Here is a 6,000-nt window from a genome sequence, read left to right as displayed (position 1 = left end):
TTCTTCTAAAGGATGTCATCAACTTGAGAAGCTTACTTCATCCTGCAGAGTTGTACAAAAGGCTGTGCTGAAGATAAGGAGGGATTTTATAAATAGTTTTTAACTATACATTTGGATAGTAACTTGGAAATTGCATATTCAGTGCTCACTCCAGTGGTCATGTATCAGAAAACTACCTGAAAATTACCTTGTGGCAATTCAGCATATTATGGGGTAATCCTGCAAAGAAAAGTACAGTGGATGATGCAAGGAGCAAATTCCAACAAGTCCCTTAAACCTCACCCTTCTTTTCTGGCATTTAAGAACAAAACCTGTGTAATGTAAACAGTGAATGTTGGGGTTTCTTGCCATCATCACTGCTTCTGTTCCATTTCTGTGTAAGCAATCTTAAAACTGTAATATTTTGATTAGCAACATAATACCTGCAATACCTATATTATTTGTAGGTATACTGAAAGAGAGACATTTGGAAGGTCAAATGTAGCCAAGTGGAAGTATTGCTGTGAGCCCAATCTTTTGCTGCTGCCAGGCTTGGTTCCTGCACTGAGCTTTCCACATCTGGATCAAAGAAACCAAGCATGAATGTTTTTCCCCTTTGAGCAACGTCATGCCAGATCTTTGACACAAAGCCAGAATGGTGTGTGTATTCAGAAGTTCAAAATGGCTACAATCCACAGAGATTGTAAATGGGCCCCTAATCTCCCCTGACTTGCAGGTATTTTTACATTGCAGACACAGCTGAACCAGTCATCTAGGTTCTCATTTTAGCCAGGGGAGCAAAAATGAATATTTCTGTTGCACCATTTTTTTTTTTGGACTTAAACAAATTATGAGCTTTTAGTTCTATCATGTTGGAAGACCCCAAAGGGAATTTCTTTATAGTCGTCTGAGGCTATGTGAGATTGACTGGAGCCAGAGAGCCACATGTGGACCCCAGTCTCATCACTTTGACACAGAATTATCCTAAGTCCAGACATCTGACAAAAGAACCTGAGTTCAGACTACCATTTTTCAGAAACCATCAAAGACTGATGTCTTCCAAGATCAAGACACTAAGCTGGACACAAGTATTCCTGTCAATTACTTCCAATCACCCCCTGACCTTCTGCTGAGATTTGTAGATCAGAGGCATATAGTGGCCTCTCATCATGAAAAATATGGTGCTGTTAGTGCTGCCATACTTTGTCTGTGCACTCCTTCACCAAGCCCTGAGCCATTGAGCTGCATCTGCTGTCACAAGCTGCCCAGCTTGTGACCTCCCACTGCAGCCTTTGGGTTCTGGGCTTCTCACCAGGGGCTCAGCCAACCCATGCAGCAGGAGGTAAAAGCAGCAGAGAACTCCATCCATCTCAGCACACCACTCAAGATTGCGTTTCCTGGGTAATTTCTATTGTTTTATCCATTTGGTAACTAATTTTCATTGTGTATGCCAAGTTTCAGAGGCCAGTTAAACATTTGGCAACACTAAACAATCAGCAGATTTTCATTTACGTAGCAGTAGTCTTTTGGCAATCACACTGACTTACAGAAGAACACTTCTTTGAGGTTTATTGGTATTACATATATTTCAGACATCTCCTAAAATAAATACTAATCCATTGCTAGAGAGAGCATTAACAAGAATATTCAGTCATTACTTCTCAGTATCTATTTCCTGCACCTGCAAAGTCTCCATTAGTCTGCCAGCAGAACTAACCTCTATTTTACTTCACTGAGCCTTTCCTAGAATTAAATAAACAAATAGGAGGAAGAAATGTCAAATAAGGCCTTGGAAGACATTAATTTTTGTAGTATCTTTTCCCATACTGTGGGGAGATAGGGACTGTTGTTCAGTCACTCTTTCAGAATCAGCTCACATTTTGGTCTCCTCTAAGAATAATAGAGAAATCTATTTTGATTTCAACATCTGCTAGGCCGATGAATAGGAGATTTTTCCATAGCTGAGATATTAAAAAAAGGCAGAAGTTATGTGTTAAATTCCGCTTGTTATTCAGTTTACAACTGTTAGAATTGAGAGGTTAAAAATCCTGGTTCCTCAGTGGAAAATTCTCACCAAATAAAGCATAAAAGGGGGGAAAGAATGAAATGCTGTTTTGTAAATATCCTTCTCTGGTTCTCTTGTAATTTTCTACCTGGAACCTAATTTAAAATATGTAAATACAGTAAAATGTAACTTTAATCATAATTATCAGTCACCAGGTCTGGACTGCATAGCACCCACAGCCTGACAAAGACCGTTTTAAAGATAAAGTATCTAGCACTTTTCTTGCACGTCTAATCCTTCATATTAGAGAAGGTGGAGGGGGCTTGTTATTTTGATGAGGAGCATTTTTTATCAGGAGCAGTTCACTGTGGAGGGGAAGACAGGCTTTCTCACTTTCCCTGCATTTTTCTTCATTTCTTTTGTTTTCTTTAAAATTAAACTCTAGTCAACTTAATTTCTAAATGAAAAAAACCATTTGTCTTAAGAAAAATCTAAGTATAATTCAAAAGCTTTGAACTGAACTGTCATTTCTTTTTGAAAGAAAACAATGTAATGAATTTTACACAGATGTTTCAATTAACTTGAATAGATATTTCTTAAAGGGAAAACATCCCCTCCACATTCTACTGTTAGAAACAGGCTTTGCTGTCACTAAAAGCTGTTTGCTGTTCTCAGTGCAGAAAGGGATCTCTGCCCTGATCTTTGCTTCTGTGGCAAGAAGCTACAGAGATGAGCCTTCTCCACTTCTAAATACAAATAAGGTCATTGTTGAGAGTGTCTGTCAGATTGTATCCTTTTCTTTTTCATCTGTTTGTGTTCAACCTGGGCACAAAATCATCTTTTCCCCACTTGTACCCCTTGTACAAGAAAGTGGACAGGACAAGTGGAATCTTTCCAACCAAAGATACTGCTGCCCACCAGGGTCGAGTATCTTTTTTCTCAAAGTGCAAGAATGGGAAGGTGACCAGGGTGGAAATTACCCGGTACACTTAGCAGGCAGTAGGTGAAAGGCAGTGGAAGAACTGACTGTTTCACACATCAGACAATCGTTATGGAATATATTGCCATCAGTTATTGGTGAGGCAGGAAAAGAAAAAGTAATTCAAAGGGAGATTAAAACAAGCTCACTGGCAGCCTATACTGCCATCATATGCTAAAGCATAGAGACAATATCTGGCTCAAGAAGCCTCCACATTCCTGGTTTCCCAGCAAACCACTGAAAAGTATCTTTCTGTAATTGCCTCGCTCTGCTTCTCTTTCTCTAAACCTCTGCTGCAGGCCACTGTCAGAAACCGCGTGTTGGGCTGGCTGGACTTTGTGACCCACCGCAGCAGCTCTCGTGGCATTCACTAAGGGGACGAGGCTATCGCATCCCTCACACCAGCCACAGAAGCTGACAAGATTCAGAAAGGAGTGCAAACGGCGCCCTAATTAATAGTGATGCAAGAGCAGCTCTGCAGGCACTGTGCCTCCCCAAGACGTGACAACTCCCAGGACTGGCACGGGAGCGATAGGGGCTCTACACCATCCCTAGAGCGTAGCTTGTTGCTTGATGCCATAGTTTAGTACTAAGTATGCAAGTGCATTTTCAACATAGCTGGTGGCAGAAATTGCACTTCTAAGCTGTCTGGTGGATTTATATGCTTAAAGGATTATGAATTACTGCAAACCAGTACCATTTGCGATGTTTTGCTTTCTATTCTACAGATCCAATTACTTGAGGGCATATTTGATTGTATATGTATATAGAATAGGGGTTTGCTCTGGTTATTTTACATTTTCATTACAGTAAGTTAATACAGAGGCAGGCCTCAATCTAGAAATTCATGCTAAACTTCAGCAGTATTATTTATCTGAGTAAAGTTAAGTATATGGGTAGGTAAAGAGGTGAAGAATTAAGCACAGTCCTCAATAAACAGGCATCTCTAAGGATGGAACCACACCACAAATAAACAAATCTGAAGGGATATAAACCACACCTAATCCTGCATGAATGGCAGCAATTGTTTGTGCTTGAGCACTCACACACAACCAGATTTGAACAAACCATTTCTGGGACAGAAAGCAGAATCTATTGTACATATATATTATTGTCCAAGTAAATATGAAAAGACTGCCAAATTTGCTTGAATATGCTACCTGATCTCACTGGGAGTTCAAAAGATGTGAAATGCATTTGCACAGAGCTGCTCATTCTGGTGCTGATCTAGGAGGGGCACGTAGCACGTACCTTGCCATGGAGGTATGAATGAGGAAAGAACACACGGTGTGAGACAGACCACAGAGACTGAGACCGGAGATGTGGGAGAATGCACAGAAACCTCTGTTCTGCCTGCATTCCAGAGAGACTCAGACCTCAGACCTTATCTCAGGGATCAGTTGTCCAGTCCCAATACCAACCCTGTGTGAAACTTTATACCACAAAATCTATGAAGGAGGGACTTTTCTCTAGTTTTCATATTAGAACTACCACAGGAGTGAGCAGTGCAGTGAGCAGGATATGCTCCAGTGTGTCCACCATGAGTTAAGAACAAATTAAATAGACAGGTATGGCTCACACACATTTTCAATTGTTTTGAACAGTTGCATTAATTTTCACTAAGGAAAAACCCACCCAAAACCACACAGAGGAGAAGAGCCCTTCTAGACTCCCAGTAAGACTTTCATTATGAAGGTTCATATGAACCTTCAGGGTTCATTAAGGACCAAGTTTTCCAAGCTACAACATTTGGAAAAACCATTATGTGGCACTAGTGAGACAATTCTCACACAACAAGCACAAGGGGATATTTTGTCTAGCTGTAAGAAAGCAGAGCCAGAGAGAAGCATTTTGGTACATATACCACCCTTCTTTTTGTGTTCCCAAGTAAGACCATCTGCACTTAATCGGGCTACTCAGACCAGCTGTACCTCTTTCCTGACCTGCAGACACCTCTGCCCAGCAGGTTCTGATTTTATTTACTTCAGCCTGACAGCTACTCAGAGTATCTGTCTCTCTTCACTAGCCATTCATGCAAACAACTGCAGCATAAATAAGTAATGGGTGGTTATAGAGAAGACAGACTCTTTTTGGAGATGCATAAGACAAAAGGCAGTGGACACCAGATGCAACAAGGGAAATTTCAACTATATTTAAGAAAAAAAATCTGCATAATGGAAGGGGCCAAGCACTGGATCAGATAGCTCAGAGAGGATGCAGACCCTCAATCCTTGGATATTGAAATACCCACTGGACAAGGCCTAAAAGAACCTGCTCTATTTTTGTAGACAGTCCTGCTAAGGTTAGGCGTTGGACTAGAGACCTCCAGAGGTTCTTCTCTTCCTAAGTGATTCTGTAATGCCAGTAAATCTTCATCAAATAAATGCATTTTTGTAACTAATTACCAAAGGAGACATTTTGTTATTAAAAGGGGGGGGGGGAAGGTAATGGAATAAGTTGATGTTCTTTAAAGAGTAGAGGAAGTACAGAAAAGGCCATACAATTAGAGTGAACACCATTTTTAATGAGGAGGAGGAATCATATTAACACACAGCTGCAATTACAAAGCATAATTGTGTTCTTCTGAGAGCCCAGGGTGAGGCTGTGCTTGTAGTTATTTAGGTATAGAGGTATAATATGGGTGCATGGAAACTGCACTATACATGCAAGGAGGGTTTTGATTACTTTTGTGAAAGTATGCATTCTTTTGCATATGTTCTCACTCTGAGCCTAATATCCATTTGCTAGAGACTTTAGCTTCATGCTTTTCATCACTGAATTAGCCAAAAGTTTGGCCATTAGGTAGAGAAAGCACTTTAAATACAGTCTGTCCAGATTATTCATACTTGAAGAATGTAAAATCAGAAAAAATAGTAAAGCACCAGACTGTAAGTTTAGGTGTAATTTTCCTTCACTGGTTATGTTTCAGATAGAGCTTGATCACTGACTCCATATCCATTTTGTCTGATCAAAACTGATCTAGATCACTTCAAAAAACTACAGTGACTGGCTTTCCTCTCATGATCCTGCAGTGCTA

Source organism: Poecile atricapillus, chromosome 2 (genome assembly GCF_030490865.1).
Source record: "Poecile atricapillus isolate bPoeAtr1 chromosome 2, bPoeAtr1.hap1, whole genome shotgun sequence".
Lineage (NCBI taxonomy): Eukaryota > Metazoa > Chordata > Aves > Passeriformes > Paridae > Poecile > Poecile atricapillus.
This window is presented reverse-complemented; position numbering follows the sequence as displayed.